This window comes from Lathyrus oleraceus, chromosome 7 (assembly GCF_024323335.1).
Source record: "Lathyrus oleraceus cultivar Zhongwan6 chromosome 7, CAAS_Psat_ZW6_1.0, whole genome shotgun sequence".
NCBI classification, from domain to species: Eukaryota; Viridiplantae; Streptophyta; class Magnoliopsida; order Fabales; family Fabaceae; genus Lathyrus; species Lathyrus oleraceus.
In genome coordinates this window covers 547,497,291-547,516,361 of record NC_066585.1, presented here as the reverse complement: position 1 = coordinate 547,516,361, position 19,071 = coordinate 547,497,291, and the positions used below count along the sequence as shown (strand labels likewise).

The 19,071-nt window shown below is 39.8% G+C and overlaps 1 pseudogene; it reads left to right on the top strand.

Moving 5' to 3' along the window:
* Positions 1-13,621: 13,621 nt before the first annotated feature.
* LOC127104943 (uncharacterized) overlaps positions 13,622-19,071 on the top strand; it is a 40,553-nt pseudogene continuing 35,103 nt past the window's right edge.

The window sequence follows — 19,071 nt, the reverse complement described above, 5'->3', positions numbered from 1 at the left end:
CCATTAATGTTGTTGTTTAGATATCAAACCATATAGATTTGCTGTTGTTATTTTTTTTATTTATTGAGATTTAATATTTTATATTAATTTTTTTATGAGATAAATTAATTCAGTGGTGTTTTGTTTAGATTGATATTGATGTTTTTATGTTGTTTAATTGTTGTGACATAGCAAAATTTTAAAAATTACATATTGGTGTGAATGTTATATGTTGTTGCATGTTTGTTGTTTTGTTGTTGTGAATTAAGCATATATTTTTTTAGCTAGCAAAATTTTGAATCCAAGATAGATGTTGTTGTTTTGTTGTTTGAAAATGTTATATTTTATTGAAAATATTATATTTTGTTTAAAATGTTATATGTTTTGATAAGATTGAGATTAATTGTTGTTATGTAGGTTGTTTATGTAAAGCAGATATTAGATTGACAAAAGGTAAAATTGAGTTTATTTTATTTAACGTGGATTGATTTTGTTTCACTAACCTCTTTTTAAACGGAATATATAACATTTAATTTGATATAGAAAATAATGATTTGAAAATAAATACGTTATATTTACAAAAACAACTTATATTAATCAATATTTTTCTAGCATCATATAATTTATTATTCATCTCTCATTCTTTAATATTTAGAATTTGACTCAATACTTCTAGTTTTCGTTAAACTCTTTCTTCTATCATAGTTTCTTCATCAAAGAATCCACCTTGTTAAGGACATTGAGATTCATCATCATCTTTGTCGTCATCATTTTAATTAATTACGTGTATATTTTCACAAGTACTTAAGATAAATTGCAGAAATACTAAAACAAGTAGGTGCAGAAGAATAAATGCAGAGAAAACTGTTAAGCTAGAGGGATGAGAGACTCAATATTCTTCCACTCAAAATTCCACCCATTGGCCTATTTAACTAAGTCAGTGGAATATTTTAGGTTAGCCACCCTTGCTCTTGTGCCACGTCTTGACTCCTGAATTTGAGTATTTGTTGCTCTCAACCATTTCAGAAGTTGCAGTGGCCCTTTTGCCCTCATTCATAACAGTCTTGTTTCATTTTTGTCAACATAACTTCCAACATATAATATTATAGAATTTGTCTAAATATAATGATTTCAACATGAATCAATATTTTTTATAATATTTTAAATCTTGTTTTTTCTATTTCATGCAATGTTAGCTAAGATATAATCGAAAGAGTAATAAAAATGCTAGAAATATAAAATATGACAAAGTGTCACAAGTTCCTTTCAAAAAATATTATTGAATCATATGAATATATCACATGGGAAGGCATTAAGGAGCCTGTTGGTCCTTTTATTAAATTGAACTAACTATCTTCAACCATATCGTTAATTCTTCTAATGAATAATGTTGTCTAAGATTAAAAAAAAAATGTTATTAAAGCCTAGAGGAATAAATAAGGATGATGGTTTAAGATAAAAAATTATTATTAAAGCCAAACCTGTGTAATATCTTGAAACAAACTGACAATTTTTATTGAATTTCAATGACAGAATAAATAGCCACGGGCTAAACAACCATCCCACAATTTTAGGCTGATTCTAACTGACCACTAGTCCACTCCTAAACTTGCTGCAAGCATAAACTAACAGACTTTGACTAATTCTAATTTAAAGGGAAATAATAGACTATATTAATTAATTAATAACCCAATGCATAATAAGTTGCAGCTGGAAATATTCTAACATCCTCCCCTGAACTGAAGCCTCTTCATCCAAGATCTTCAGTTCACTTCCTCATGATTGAACTCTGTTAAGTCACGCATGCCGAGCTTTCCTCTGAGTCTCTGAAAAATATCCAACTTGACTGCCTTAGTCATTACATCAGCAACTTGTTCATGTGTTCCACAGTGCTCCAATTCTATTATGCCATCTCTAACTAAGTCTCTTAGAAAGTGAAACCTTACATCAATATGTTTACTCCTTCCATGGAGAACAGGATTCTTAGAAAGCTTAATTGTGGAACTATTGTCACACCAGATCTTTGTACCTTCCTTCACACTTGATGTCCATCCCATCACCTCCAGAATTCTCTTCAACCACACACACTGAGTAGCACATTGAGATGCTGCAACAAATTCTGCCTCTGTTGTGGAGAGAGTGACGACAGGCTGCTTCTTAGAAGCCCATGAAATAGCTCCTCCTGCTAGAAAGAACACATACCCACTTGTACTTTTCCTATCATCCCCATCACCTGCATAGTCACTGTCTGTGTATCCCAATAGACATTCATTCCCAGCATTTTTCTTGTACCATATACCATAAGTGAGTGTCCCCTTCAGATACCTGAGAACTCTCTTTGCTGCTAACATGTGTTGTCTTGTTGGGGCTTGCATATATCTACTTAGCAAGCAAACTGTATACATTATATCAGGTCTTGTGGCTGTGATATACAACAGACAGCCAATGAGCTGCTTGTATTGAGTTGCATCAACAGAGATACCATCACCTTTTACAGATAACTTAACACCGGGTACCATCGGATTATGAACAAAATTGCAGTCCAGCAACTGAAATCTTTCCAGAATCTCCTTTGCATACTTTTGTTGACTGATAAATATTCCCTCCTTACTTTGAAATACCTCCACACCCAGAAAATACCTCATTTTTCCTAAGTCTGTCATTTCAAACTCAGCATTCATTGATGACTTAAACTCTTCCAATAATGAAGTAGTATTGCTAGTGTACATCACATCATCCACATATACACTTACCAACAACACATGAGCTCCCTTCCTTTTGATAAATAGTGTGTGCTCGTATGTGCACCTTTCAAAACCAGCCTTGAGAAAGTATTTCTCGATTCTACTGTACCAAGCTCTTGGAGCTTGTTTTAACCCATAAAGTGCTTTCTTAAGCTTATAAACCTTTGATTCCTCCCCAGCAACCACAAACGCTTGTGGTTGCTCCACATAAACATCCTCGGCAAGCTCACCGTATAAGAAAGCACTCTTCACGTCTAGCTGACAAACAGGATAGCCATGGTATGCAGCAAAAGCTAGGAAGACTCTAATTGTGTCCCACCTAGCCACAGGAGCAAAGACTTCAGTGTAGTCTATACCTTCCTTCTGAGCGTACCCTTTCACAACCAATCTTGCTTTGTATTTATCAACACTACCATTCTCCTTCAACTTTGTTTTAAACAACCACTTCACCCCAATCTGCTTCACACCTGATGGTAGCTCAGTAAGACGCCATGTATTGTTCTTCTCAATTGCTTGAATTTCTTGCTTCATAGCAATTCTCCATTTCTCCTCCTTCACCGCATCTTCAAAAATTAAAGGATCCTCTGCTGAAGCTAGCATTGCACATAGATCTGTTTGACTGAAACTCAGATCATAGTCTTCCAAGTACGAAGGAAGTCTCCTTTGCCTCGGTTCCAAATCTGTAGCAGTCACATTTGGCTCATTCTGCACAAGGTGATCCTCCGCTTCATTTGTAGGATTCTGATTACTTTCCTCCTCGCTGTCATCTGCATCTGAATCACAATCTTCATCAATACATCCTTCCCATATCAGTGTTGTTGATGAAGAACTACTTTCAGGCTCACTATCCCATCCCTTCTGCTCATCAAAGCTAACATCTCGACTAACAACCACCTTTTTAGTGTTGGGATTGTACAGTCTATATGCCTTTGATTCTTGAGACATTCCAAGAAAGAAACCTCTCCAACTCTTATCATCAAGTTTCTTCCTTTGCTGATCTGGAACATGTACAAAAGCAACACATCCAAAGACTTTAAAATGCTCGACTGAAGGCGGATTACCTGTCCAAAGTTCTTGAGGAGTTTTATCCTTGTTAGCAACTGTGGGACTTCTGTTGAGAATGTAGGCTGTCCAGGAAACTGCTTCAGGCCAGAAAGTAGTAGGTACCTTGGTATCTTTCATCATGCATCTGACCATATTCATAATGGTCCTATTCTTTCTTTCTGCTACTCCATTCTGTTGTGGAGTGAGAGCTGTAGTGAGCTGCCTTCTGATTCCTTCTTTAGCACACATGTCTTGGAACTCTGTAAGAGTAAACTCTCCTCCTCTATCTGTTCTAAGACATGTAATGGCAGATCCTGATTCCTTCTCAATTTGAGCCTTGAATTTCTTGAAAACATCAAATGTTTCTGATTTTTCTTTCAAGAAAAAAACCCATAGCTTTCGACTAAAATCATCAATCACTGTAAGAACGTACCTCTTCCCGCTGCTTGATTGAGGAGTGATAGGGCCACATAGATCTGCATGAAGCAACTGCAACCTCTGGGTGGATTTCCACTTGCTTTGCTTTGGAAAAGCCTTTCTCTGCTGCTTCCCTACCATACAAGTTGAGCAAATTTCAGAATTTCCGGTTAGCTTGGGCAGACCTGTAACCAGCTTCTTCTTCTCTAACTTCATTAAATTTTGATAGCTTAAGTGTCCAAATCTACGATGCCATAGAGTCAACAAATCTTCCTTGTCACCTGTAATTTGCAAACATTGATCTAAGCTTCTTTTCTCACTTTTCTTTGGCATAGTGTGAAGCACAAACATTCTGTTTGTCTTCATTTTGATTTGCAGTAAAAGTCCTTTCTCCTCATGAAAGACTTTGCATACATTGTTCTTGATAAGAAAGGTGAGTCCTTTCTCCTGCATTTGGCCAACACTAAGCAGATTTGTTGTCAAACCGGGTACATAGAAAACATCCTGAACCACAAGCACCTTTTGTTCTGTTACCAGCCTTGCACTGCCTTTGCCTACAACTTCAAGTTTGTCGCCATTTCCCAACTTGACAGATCGCCTGAATTTCTCATCAAGAGTGACAAACCATTCCTTGGTTCCACTCATGTGATTGCTGCACCCAGAATCTAGAAACCACCAGCTCTGCTGACTCTCAAAGCTTTGATCTCCATAAACCATTAAGCTCACTTCTTCATTCCTGCTTTGCACTTCTTCAATAGTCGCCATAAGGAGCACTTCCTCTGTCATATCATCATGATGATATCCTGCATTGGAATAATTTGCTTGAGCATTCCAATCAGGACATTCATTTTTGAAGTGTCCGAGTTTGTGGCAATGGAAACACTCCACTGTATCACGATTCCAGGGCCTTGCTCCTCTACCTCTTCCTCTGCCCCGAAAATTTCCTCTACCGTTGCCTCTTCCACCTCTGCCACCATAGTCATGAGTAGCTTTTAAGGCCTGATCATCTTCACCACTCTTCCTGTTGAATTTCTGTTCATGTACCAACAATGAACTCTGAAGTGCATCAACCGTTAGGGTGTCAATATCTTTTGATTCTTCTATAGAGCAGACAATATAATTGAATCTCTCTGTTAGGGTGCGAAGAATCTTCTCAACCACCTTCACATCATCCATTGTTTCACCACAATTCCTCATAGCATTTGCCACCACCATGACTCTTCCAAAATAGTCATTCACTGACTCACCATCTTTCATTTCCAACACTTCAAAATCTCTCCTAAGAGTCTGCAGTTGTGCTCTCTTGACTCTTGCATTACCTCGATATTTGTTCTTCATAGAATCCCACAATTCTTTGGCAGTACTCTTCTTGGTGATCGTCTTCAGAATAGTCTTGTCGATTGAATTATAAAGATAATTCTTTGCTTTGAAGTCCTTCAGCCTCATATCCTCCTGCGCCTTTGTTTGAGCTGGAGTAAGCGTATCTCCCTGCGTCGGCTCAGTGAAACCATCGGTGACAACTCCCCAGAGCTCTTTAGATCTGAGCAAGTTCTCCATCAACAAGCTATAGTGATCGTAATCACCGTCGAACTTAGGTAGGCATACCTGTGCAAAATGACCATTCTCAGTCATGATGAAAATCCTCTCAATCACTCCTTTTTTTTTTTAGGTTACAGTTTGTTCCTCGCTCTGATACCACAATGTGTAATATCTTGAAACAAACTGACAATTTTTATTGAATTTCAATGACAGAATAAATAGCCACAGGCTAAACAACCATCCCACAATTTTAGGCTGATTCTAACTGACCACTAGTCCACTCCTAAACTTGCTGCAAGCATAAACTAACAGACTTTGACTAATTCTAATTTAAAGGGAAATAATAGACTATATTAATTAATTAATAACCCAATGCATAATAAGTTGCAGCTGGAAATATTCTAACAAAACCATGTAGTACTTTGATTAGAAAGATTTATTGAAGAGTGTAAAAAACTTTTCTAATACCAACGTTCAACATTGTATTCAATGTATTCAAGAGTGTCAATGTTCAAAATTATAATTAAAGCCAAACCATGCAGTCCTTTTAGTTTGAAAATAAACAATCATGATTTAAGAAATGAGAGACTCATTTAAAAATCTTGTCAAATAATATTCCAACAATTTTTTAAGAAAATGCACCAGATTTATCTAGTCCATAAGCACCATACTATTCATGTTATTATCCCCATCAAATTTAAACCCTCATGTATTTTGAGCCAATTTTACATGTTGCTGAACAGGGTCGTCCCAATCAATTTGAAGGTCTTGTTCTATTTTAAAATTAGATATTTAATAGATGAAAATACAATAAATTAAAAAGAAAAATATTTTATTTAATTGTAAATAAAATTAAATATATAGAGACAAAGATGATAAAAAATACTATGTAGAAATTTGATTTATCGAAGTTTAGTTATTCGCGTCTTTCATCTCTTACCATCTTCGATTTATAAAAAAAAGTTCATACCATTTAATAAAAGAAAAAAAATCTTTGAACAATTTCCACAATATTAATAATGAAGTATTTTATTTAATAAACAATCAATAGTGTAAAATTATAAATTTTCAAAGTCTCACAATTACTATTTCAAATTTATTCATGTAACGATTCACAATGATAGAAAAATATAAATATTTTCAAAATTACATCTCAAAATTTTTCATAGATCTATAAAATACATTAATAAAAGAAAAAAATTAATTAGGTTAATTGCGATATTAAATTTTAAATAAATTTAAATGTAATTTATTTAGATTATAGGTTATTGGATAGGATATACTTCAATATCTTAATAAAAGAAAATATTTATTAAATTAATTACAACATTAAATTAAATTTAAAAACAATATGGTGGCATTTTTTTATAAAAGTAAAAATATACATAAAATGTAAAAATAAGGAATCAAACTCAGGTTGTATTACTACCAAAATAGTATGGTCAGCGCTGGGCTACACAACAATCATATATTAAAATGGAATTAGTAATATATATTCATTAGTCTTATATTTATATTGACCCTATCTATCAAATTCGGGGCCCTAAAAAGTCAGAGGCTCTGTGCGGTAGCACTCTGTAACACCTCAAAATTTGCCCTCCTCTCTTGGGACTAGCATTAACATATTTGCATATCATTTTAGGACATTAGGCATTTCATATTGCATATCATGTGGTTACATAGTGCAAGCCATCTTCTCAAGTCTTAATCAGGAGATGAGGAAGTTCAAAGGTGCAAGCTAGGGTTTAATGACTGATCATGGGCCATCTGAGGATTGGACTGTGAATTAGGGTTTCATGATTTCCAAGGATATTGGTCTTCATCTTGTTTGAATTGATACATCATCATCATCATGGTTGGATGTCATCAGGAGATTGGAGAAGATTCCTTGAGATTAGGGTTTTGACCACTGGTCAACCCTAATCAGTTGTATTGGGCCAATCAGGGCTGGATCAGGAGATGAGGTTTCTGATGGTTATGGGGTTCATTTTGTGATTATATGGCGATTATTGAGGCTAGGGTTTCACCCTTGAGCTATTTCAGTTGATGATTGGGGCTCAAATTGGTCTATGCATTGCCAAATTCATCTGTCAGATGAAAAGTCAACTGTGGTCAACTGTACATGATCTGGTGAATTTGGAGGTGAAAATGAGTTGAAGACACTTCATTCATGTTGGAACAAGTGTTAAATAACATTGCAAAGCTTAAAAAGGAAGAAAATCAAGTCAGGACAAAAACTGCCAAAAATAGAAAGTGACTGGTAACTGAAGTTTCCAAAAATGGAAAGTTGTGGACCTCAAAAACAGATGTCCAAGGAAGCTTCAAATGAAAAATTGTTCAACATGAAAGTTGTAGATCTTGTTCTCACCTTTCCAAAAAGTCCAAGAACTTGAAAATCCAATGTATGGTTTGCAAGATATGGCTCATTGAATTTCAGAAAAGACCCGTAATCAGGAGGCCATAACTACCACATACTTTGTCCAAATTGCAAGTTCTTTATATGCACAAACTCCATTTGACATGTACTTTGAGGGTGCATCATTGGATTTTCCCAAAAATGGCCAAGGCAAAAAGTCACTTTTCAACTGGACAGCTGAATTGGACCAGGGGCAAAATTGTCCAAATGTCAAAATAATTGGAATTTTTGAATGGGACTTTTTCCAACACCTCAGGAATGGCATTTGGAGTGTGTTTGAATATTCATTTCATGCATAGGCCTTTTAAATTGAGATTTGGCTTGAAAAGTGAAATGGTGAAAATTGGTCATTTTGCATACACATAGTGAATTTGAGAATGGAGCAACCAATCAGCATGGGACAAGTTCCTACAGCTCATACATGATATTTAGGGGTTGTGTGAGGTGTCAAAACAGGTGTCAATGAGCTGGCTATGGAATTGACAATTTTGCCCTTATTTGCACAATTACCACTTTCACTTAACATGCCATTTAACTAATCAAGTGGATTAAGCATGGATTAGGCTCACATATATAATCAAAATCACTTGCTAATCATAACAGCATTGCACAATTACCAAAACCAGATCAAGAACCTCTTCATTCTCTCCATTTTCATCAAGAAATCAATACCTTCAATTCCAAAATTCATCATCAATTCTCAACCATTTTTCGTGATTCTTTTTGATTTGGACTCCTTGCATCATTACCTTGGACTGTTTTTGGAATTCGAAGGTGGAGAAGGATGGAATCGTGACTGCATTTTCAAGAGCATCCATGGTGAAATGATGATTTCAAGCAATGGAAGCCATGGCAATTGAAGCTAGCATCTCCAATCACCTTCTATATCCCTCTACTATTGCTGTTTTCATGAATTGAGCTCTAAAAGCGCGCGAATTACACTGCCATATCCAGGTTTGAAGGTTTTTCGAATCTCATGTTTCTTTGATTGTTCATATGCGTTTGAAAGTGCTAGTCACGTAGGTCATGGATATGCTTGTGGTTTATGAAATAGTGAACTGAGTAGGGAGAAATCCGGAAATGAAAGTATGAATGCAAACCCTAACTCACTCGATTTGGTTGATTTAGGAACAATTAGGTTTGGATAGTGTGATATTTGGATTGTAGGAGTTGAGACGAGTTCAACGGATATAGCCTCGTCCATTTTCGTTAACTTTTTGTGTTCTTCGTTTTTTTTCAAATTCTGGAAATTGTTGCTTGAAGATGATGACTGAATGTGTGTTTGATCCAAAAAAGTATTTGAAAATTTGAATACTCTGTTTACCGCCAGCGCCATGTGATAATTACAGTTATGCCATTGTTGATTTTTAATTAATTCATTTAATTGATAAAAATATTTTAACACATTCAAAAATTCACCAAAAATAGTAGAAAATTCCTAAAATTGTGAGGATTTTTTCTATGACTTTGTTGATGAGTGTAGGATTTTTTTGACCTATTGGTCAAAGTTGTGCTTGGTAAAAATATCATTTGACCTAGGCTTATTTCACATGTGTCCACTTTTGCTACACTTTGCCAATTGTTTCGTGAAATGCACATGACATAAAATAAATTCTTGAAAATTTTTGTGATGATTCTTGACTGATTGATGCTCATTTCCATGTAAATTTCATGAATTTTTGATACCTGGTCAATGAGCAGCAAATTCTGGAACTTAGGTGTGACAATTTGTGTCACACCTCTTTATGTCAACTTGCTGGATTTTTTTGAGTGACCTATACTTGTTGGATTAATGTGAAATTTTGCATGATGCTTAGTTAACATGTTAGGAAGCTATGAGAATTTTTGTGGAATTTTTCATGTCATTTTCAAATTGATTGAGATTTTTCATTTCTGTTGACCAATTGTGCAAGCTTGTGTGACATAGGTTGGTAGATTGATTGAGAAATGCTCATATGGTACTGTATGATCATGAAATTTGATATGCTTGTAGTAGACACATGTTAGGACCTCCCTGTTTTGGTCTCATCCATTTCTTTATTGTTTTCATTGAGATATGAATTTTTGAAGTGGAAGCATGTGTTGATGTTGTGATTTGGAGCCTATGATTGTGTCTGTTTTTGTTAATTTTCATTGACATGGTTCCATTTGTCTAAATGAGCTCAAATTTGACATGGTAGACCTTGATTGACCCCTGTTTAGGTGTATTTAATTTGAGAATTTTTTGATGTGTTTTGGTATGGATTTGAATGCAATACTTCTGTTTGTATGCTTGGTGCTTCATTTGAACCAATTTGCCTTGTTTTGTGCATGAATTGAACATGATGGATGATATAAGCATGAGACCAATGATGTTTGCTCTTGTTTGATGTTAATTTGATGTTGGTTGATGAATACCTTGCTGTTTTAGATTTTTTCTTGCTTTTGGACCCTAGGCTTGGCCTAGTGGTCTAGTTGCTAATGTTTGCTTGATTTTTCAGGATCAAAAGCATAATGTACATGGAGGATGATCCAAATCCAATTTTGATTGATGTTGTTGATGTTTGTACACTAACATAACATTGTTTTGTAGGTGTTGAAGCTTGGGCTTAAGCCTTGAGCTTGCCTTGTGTTGTGCATAGTTTGTTTAAACTAGTTAACTGTTTGTTGTTTATGGTTTGTCTGTCTGATTACTGACTGAGTTTGATTGTTTCCAGGTACTTTAGCTGCTCAGTTCCTTGTGAACTATTGCTTTGCTTTGCTTAAGCAACTTGCATTTGAGGTATAACCTTCTTACTTCATGTAGTCTGGAGACCCGGCTGTTACCGGGCCGGGCAAATTGTCTGAAGTCCTCCTTAAGAGGCAATGCTTGTGTATGTTTATTTTTAAGCCCAAGCAGGTAAAGTCCTTCAAGTAAGGCAATTGGTGGAAGGTAGGGACAAGAAGCCTGTCCCCCACTATTCAGTGAGTCTTCTCCTTGCTCCCATTACATGGTTGTAGCATTGAGATCAAAAGCCCAAGATCTGTTGTGTCAGAGTCATCGAGTATAGAAGGGTTCCCCTATTCTGGACCCATGCTCATTTGTCAGCTCTCCCTGGTTAGGGATAAGAGCTGTGAGGTCTGATCCTCACTTCATCCTTTCATCTGCTTCACCTTAGCCTCGTAATGGCAAGGTTAAGAGCAAACACAGCCTGTACAGACGACTTGCTTAGGCAGTCAAACCTATTGATTGAGCCCCTTGTTTGGTTATAGTGTGTGCTCTGTGGATATCTGATTGACATGCTTGTTTGAGATGCTTGTTCTCATTTGATGTATGCTTGTATGCTTGTGTGCTTGCTTCTTTCCTGGTTAGGATAGGCTTGCTTATGCAAGTAGGATAGAAACCTTAACTTAGGGACGACTTTGCATGACAACATCTAGGCTCGAGTCGTAGTCTCCCTAGTGTTGTGTCTCCCTCTGTTGTCTGGTTAGGCTAGAGTTCCTTCCCCTGTTAAGGGGAACTACATCGCCCTGATCCTTGTTCCAGACGAGGTATGTAGGCAGGAGGTCGTGCGAGACCTCTCCGGGCGCCTTTTTATTTATTTGTGTGTGTTGTTTGACAAGTGCTAGGCTCGAGTCCCTGACTCCTTGGCATGTTGTTTTTTGTGTGTTTACTTGTTATCTGATTGTTTGTTTTGGCTCGGATGCCGACGTAAGCCCAGTAATTGGCTGTCGGGCTCTACGTTTGCCCTTTGAGTGTGTTTTGGTTCGGATGCTGACATAATTCCATCCAGTGGTTGTCGGGCTCCATGTTTGCCATCTGTTTGTGCGTTTTGTGTTGTTTGGCGTGAGTAAGCCGAACTACAGTGGCTCTGATTCTTGTTCCAGACAAGATATGTAGGCATAAGGTGCGACGCCTTATCGAGCTCTTTCCTCTTAACCCCACCTGCGTTCCCCGTGTGTGTGTGTGATGTTTAGCAACCTATTCTTTATTTTAGAACGTGGATCCCTAGGAGTACCTAGGACGTGAGGGGTGCTAATACCTTCCCCTCGCGTAACCGACTCCCGAACCCTTTCTCTTTGGTCGCGAGACCATTTCCTTTCCAGGTTTCTCTGAGCGTTTCCTTTCCCTATCTTGGGATAAATAACGCGCAGTGGCGGCTCTGTGCTGTGTGTTTTTATTTTTTAGGCTCGCCGGTTGATTTTTCGCAGGATGCGACAGCTGGCGACTCTGCTGGGGATTAAAAGATGTTGACCTGTGCTGGTCCTTCTTCCCTAAGCGAGTCTTTCCTAGCGTTCTAGGATTAGTTTAGGTTGCTTGTATGTTTGATTTATTGCATTTATTATTCTGACTGTGTATATATTTGCATAAATGTCTGCATGCATCATACTATCATGTTGCTGTCCTCCGTGCAGGTGTTTCCTCTGTTTGGGGTGGGTGTTCTGAGTGGGGCTAAAACCCAGGCCCGAGTATACACCTAGGATTAGCGTGGTCTCACGTCGCTCATGTGCCGGTTGGGCATATTGTTGCTACGTGACATACCACAAGCCGGACGAGGTTCATCTGAGAAGTGCTCTTCCAGTGGGGTTTTCCACTTTGGTTGGGTTATCTCTTTTGGGCTGTTGACTCTGGTGACCGATCATTTCCCGGATCTTTGGTTTAGATGATCTTAAGGGAGCTACAATGGCACACCCGGAAGGGCAAACCCATTGAGTATCTCTGCCCGATTGTCGAGACTATTATCCGCCTTAGGATGACCTGTTTAGAATTTACCTGTGAGGGGAAGGTGATTCTTTCAGATGCATGTTCAGATGGTGATCAGATGGTGACTTTTTGATCAGTGATTCAGAGACATATTTATAAGTCGGATTTATGGCCGTTTATTTCAGAGACGCCGGAGTGCTGTCCGAGATTTATCAGTGGGGATCCGTTTATTTCAGGATTCCCCGGGCCGAGATATTTATCAGTGGGGATCCGTTTATTTCAGGATTCCCCGGGCCGATTCAGGTGGTGGTGGTGTGTCTGCTCAGAGACCAGTGATGATGATGATGTATCTGTCTTCCGTTTATTTCGGAACCCGTGGGTCAGATTTGTGATGGTACATTCCTCAGATGGTTATGATTAGTTCAGAGACCAGGGCTGTAATTCAGTGCAACAGATGATCAGACGACTTGGAGGATGGCACAATGCATTGCATTCATACATCTGCATCATTCTCATTTTGCATTCATCTGCATCAAACCTACGTCTAGCCATATGGGGAGTATTACGGATTGAGAATCTGGTTGAGAGACATCTTGAATTTCAGAATGGATGTCAAAATATTATCTGTCTCGATGAAACCAGGATCAAAAGACAGAATCTTCCTCATATGGATAGACGTTGCATTCATGCATATTAACCCATTTGCTGTTTTGTAGGTGCCAACCGGTGCGCATAGCTCATTTGCTCAGATATCCTGCTAGGGGCAACAAATCCAAACTGATGGATCCTCCCAACGCCGACATCCTCGAACTGAAAGAGATGGTGAGGGATTTGTTCAATGTTGTACAAGGGCTCGCCGAGGGGCAGAAAGTGATCGCCGAGAAGGTGGGGAGGATTGAAGACTGGTTGAAGAAGGGGAAAGTACCAGGAGGTGCTTCGTCGTCTGGAACGAAGAGATCCTTTGGTGATGGTCAGCATAAGAAGGAGGATGGCGCGAGTGCTATGGATGTCCATGCCCAGAGAGGACACGGTAGGGGTCATTACTACCAGCATACTGCTGCGGTAAGGATGCCTATTGGTAATCAGTCTGCACAACAGCAACAGCAGCGTCAGCCATTTCAGCAGAGGTCTCAGAGGGTAGGATATCCAGTCAGGAGGAGGATGAGTGATCGGCATTTTGACAGGCCGCCTGTGACATATTCTTTCCTATTGAAAAAGTTGAAAGATATGGGGCTGGTACAGTTGAGGACTTTGGCACCTATGGGACCTGATCAAAGGCCAGCCAATTTTGATGAAAGTGTCAAATGCGAATTCCATTCGGATGCTCCCGGGCACAGTGTAGAGGACTGCAAAGCTTTTAAGCATGTTGTCCAGGATCTGGTAGACTCCAAAGCAATCAACTTTGCTCCATCCCCCAACGTGAATGCCAATCCCATGCCGGCACATGGTCAGGCAATGGTGAGTGCAATTGCTGAAGATTCGGATCACGCCTGTGTGATGGGTAAAGAGACTGACAGTGACTGCAAGTTCAATAGTTGGATAAAGCCGTGCGTACCAGGAAGCTGGAAGGCTTAAAAGATCAGCACCGTTACTCATTCGGAAGAGTAATAATTTCTTGTTTTCAGTTTTATTTGCATGAAAGCCATATGTGTTGCCCGACACGTATTGGTCCATTGTAAGGGCCACCTCATGTTTCATTTTGCAACATTTCTGCATCATTAATAAATGGATGTTTTTCAGTCAAAAAGCGGTGTTCCCTGTTTTTCATTTATTTTTGCAGTTTAAAAACAAATAAAAATGGCAATGTTTATTTTCATTTTTCTTTTTTTTGATTTGTCTCGTTCCGAATTCAAAAATAATTCTCCGGATCTCATTGATGACAATTTGGTTACCCCTCATATGACTTCGACAAACCGATCTATCTTGCTGAAGAAGAAGACGAAGAAGATTGTGATCTGCTGGAATTAGCCAGGTTGTTGAAACAAGAGGAGAGGGTGATTCAGCCGCATGCGGAGCGGATTGAGATTGTTATTCCAAGCACCGCCGAGGTCAGGAAGGAAGTGAAAGTTAGGGCCGCTTCAGAGGCAAGTCGAGAGCAGAATGGTAGCCTTGTTGAAAGAGCATGTGGACGCCTTCACCTGGTCATGTCAGGATATGCCAGGGTCGAATATCGGTGTCATTGTGCACAAGCTACCATGGAAAGGAGACTGTCCTCCAGAGAAGTAGAATGCCGGTGCCACTTATCAGAGAGCCATGGTGACTTTGTTTCATGATGTGATTCATCATGAAGTTGAATGCTATGCTATGACATGATAGCAAAGTCCCAAGCAGAAGAGGGGCATCTGGTGGATCTGACCAAGCTAAGTGGAGAGGTTGAGATAATTCAAACTGAGGTTGAATTCGAGTAAGTGCACTATCAGAGTGCGGTCCGGTAAGATGTTGGGGTTCATTGTAAGGGAGGAATCGAGGTTCATCCTGCAAAAAAAAAAAAAAAAAAAAAAAAAAAAAAAAAAAAACAATAAGAGAAACGCCTGAACCGAGAAAAAGTAAAGAAGAGGTTCGTGGTTTCATAGATGGATTGAACTACCTGTCATGGTTCACATCTCATCTAACAGCCACGTGCGAACCTATATTCAAGATGTTGAAAAAAAAAGGATCAAACGGTCAGGTGAAATAATGATTGCCAAGGGGTATTGAAAAATAAAAAAATAAGTTGCAGGAGCCTCTGATTCTGATACCTCCTGTGGAAGGAGCAATTGTTAATCTGTACTTGACGGCCTTCGAGGGGTCTACGAGGTGTATTGGGTCAGCATGACGAGTCTTGTCGAAAAGAGCATGCAATTTACCTTAGCAAAAAGTTTACCGACTGTGAAACAATACATTCACTGTTCGGGGAACTTGATGTACTTTGGCATAGGCTGCTCGCCGACTGAGACAGTACATGCTAGTTCATACCACTTTGTGGATTTCCAAGATGGATCCGATCAAGTATGGGTTTGAGAATCTAGCAGTGACCGGACGGGTTGTGAGAGCGCAAAGGAATATTGACTGATCAGTATACCTCTCAGAAAGCAATCAAGGGGTGTATTGTCTGATTACGTCGCCTAGCAACCCAGTGAGGATTATCAATCGATGAAGTTTGAGTTCCCTGATGAGGGCATCTCGAGGTGCTCTAATCGAAAGATTGAGAGTAACCGATCCCGGAGGAGGGGCCTGACCCCAAATCCGAACGGATTCTGATGTCTGATGGGGAGGATAAGGTGAACGAGTTAGTGCTTCCCGGGGCACGATGGAATGCACCAACGTTGGTGGCTGAATACGAAGCTGGTATCCTGGGTACCGTACCGCGGTACGTACGCCTGCTGGGGCACACGCCTTTCTCACTCAGAGAGCCTGATTGGAGAAAAGAGGCTAGCAGCCATCTGTCATGGGCAGCTATACCAGCAAAGGATGAAGCGTGCTTTTGACAGAAGGTACGACCTCGGGTGTATCACGCGGGTGATATGGTGCTGAAAAGGATCCTTCCTCCTCAAAACGATCGTAGGGGCAAATGGACACCGAATTATGAAGGTCCATTCGTGGTCAAGAAGGTTTTCTCTGGTGGAGCCTTGTTGTTAACGACCATGGATGGTGAGGATTTTCCATCCCCTGTGAATGCGGACGCGGTTAAAAAATACTTCGTATAAAGAGACCCGCTGGACGAGAAGAATAAAATAGTCCAGGCAAAAATGGGCATCCCGGCGAACCAAAAAACAGAAAAAAGGTTCGGGCAAAAATTAGGGATATAAAAAGAAAAATGTACACCCGGCAAGTCGAAGACCTGAAAAGGCGACTTGGGCAAAAAAGGGTATCCCGGTGGACTGAAAACCCGAAAGGGCGGTCCAGGCAAAAGAGGGATTGAAACGAATGACTGCGTCCAGCATGATCGTTTGCGCTTTGGTTGAGGCATCATGGATAATACCCGGTGGGGATCAGTCAGAAACGTCTTGTTCAGAAGGCAGGAAGCACGGAGAGTCTGAGGACATATGGGGTGTAACCGAGTTGGAACTCGATGAGATCTCGGGTTTCACATTGCCATTAGGATAGATTTTTCCTTTTGAGTGCAATTACCTCTTTTCAGGAATTGCTTCCTTTGTATCGCTCAGTTTGAGCCACACATCTTTCAATCAATAAAATGCATATTCAGTCAAATAATTTTGTTTTTGTCTTTCATTACCGCTTTGATTGCAAAAACATCCAGATATTCTTGATAAAGAATTTTGCATTTTAAGACATACAGGTTCCTTCCAATGCATGTTTATAAGATTGAAAGCTTGAAATCTTATTTGGAAGGTCGAGTGACCCAAGTGTTGAAATCTTGACACGCCTGGGGCACGGTTTTATCTAACGATCTGTTTTGCAGGAACTGTTAGGTATTTTTCACTCACTTGCAGGTTGTGATGTGGAAGCTTTGTAACAGATCCCCAGAGAGTTCGCTCAGGAACGAATGAATGAAAAATGACGAAGTGACGTTGAGGCGTACGATGATCCTTGATGATAATCAAGAAGACTCTTCATAATCGGCAGATTGGAAAGTTTGTGGAAAATCCCCGCAGAGTCTGATCAGGGGCAAGCAAGTTAGAGAACGGTAAAGGAAGACGTTGAGACGTACGACGATCCTTGATGTTGATCAAGAAGACTCTTCAAAGTCGGAAAATTGAAATTTATGTATAAATCCCAGGAGTACGTTTCTCGTCGAGCACGGAGCGACTTGGAATACAAGATGATGGAGCAGAAAAGGTCCAGATGAGTCTGGGAATTCTCAAAAGTGGAAAGCTGATGCGAAAGTAGGAGGTGGATAGCATGGTTCGACGAGTCGATGGGTGTTGTACCCACTTTTCTCATCTCCCCAGCTAGTCCCCGAGTGGAGCGGGTTTCAATGAAATATATCTCCAGCAGTGTTCATCCTACCAGTGGATTGGACAAGTTCCCGTAGCAGACGAATATCTGCATCCCCAGCCGAGGGTATCCTACATGTGGATTGATTGGGTCCTCCCCAGCGGAGTAGTTGTCGTTCCCCTAGCAGGGTCTGGATGGTATTCCCCCAGCAGGTTGAAGATTGCTCATTTCCCCAGCGGGAGTATCTGTGAGGGTTCCCAAAGCAGAGTTGGGATCTATATCCCCAGCAAGTCAAAGACTGTGGTATTCCCACAGAGTGCAGTGAAGGATCTGTATCCCCAGCATGTCCTCGAGAGGGTGGGGTGCAAAGGAGGTATTCCCCAGCATGTCCTCGAGAGGGTTGGGTGCAAAGGATCTGTATCCCCAGCAAGGGTTGTCTATTTCCTAGCAGCAGTGCTATCCCCGGCAGGGTGGAAATCGGAGCAGTGGCGAGTTCCTCAGCAGAGAGTCTCGTATTCCCCAGAAAATTCCATTGAGGGGGATATTTTTATGCATTCATCATGTAGAATAAGCATTGCATATTGCATAGAAAAATAAATAATCGCGTAGCATTTCCATAATTATGGAGCATTACGCAGAAGAAATCAAGCATGCATCATTGCAAACGTCAACTAGTCTCAAGCCGTGGTTACTGTTTGAGAGGTATTTTGCCCGAAAATGAAAGTGTTACTCCGAGTAGTATAGCCTCATGATTGGATCACAGGTATTGTCCCAGTGGTACGACACTGGAGAAGACTCCTTCCGTCGGACGGAGATGGAAAAGGGATGTATTCAACGCAACCCAAACTGTGGTTACCGCTTGAAGATTTGGGGTTCACCAAAGGTGAAGATGTTACTATGAGGAGATTAGCATCACAACGTCAGATCAGCAATGTTCCCCAGTAGTGCGATATTGGAGGAAATGTTCCCGTCGGACAGAGATGGGGATACAGTCAGAAGTCGTTACGCGATCAGCGCGATTCAAGCCGTGGTTACCGCTTGAGATTTGGTTTTGTCGGACAGTGAAGACGATGCTCCGAGGAGTTCAGCATTGTGAGTTTGGAACCACCGTTTCTTCCCAGACACCAGTAAGTGTTTGGTCGATCATTGTTTGATGTCTGTCCGCATCATTGTTTGATGTCTGTCCGCATCATTGTTTGATGTCTGTCCGCATCATTGTTTGATGTCTGTCCGCATCATTGTTTGATGTCTGTCCGCATCATTGTTTGATGTCTGTCCGCATCATTGATTGATGTCTGTCCGCATCATTGTTTGATGTCTGTCCGCATCATTGTTTGATGTCTGTCCGCATCATTGTTTGATGTCTGTCCGCATCATTGTTTGATGTCATG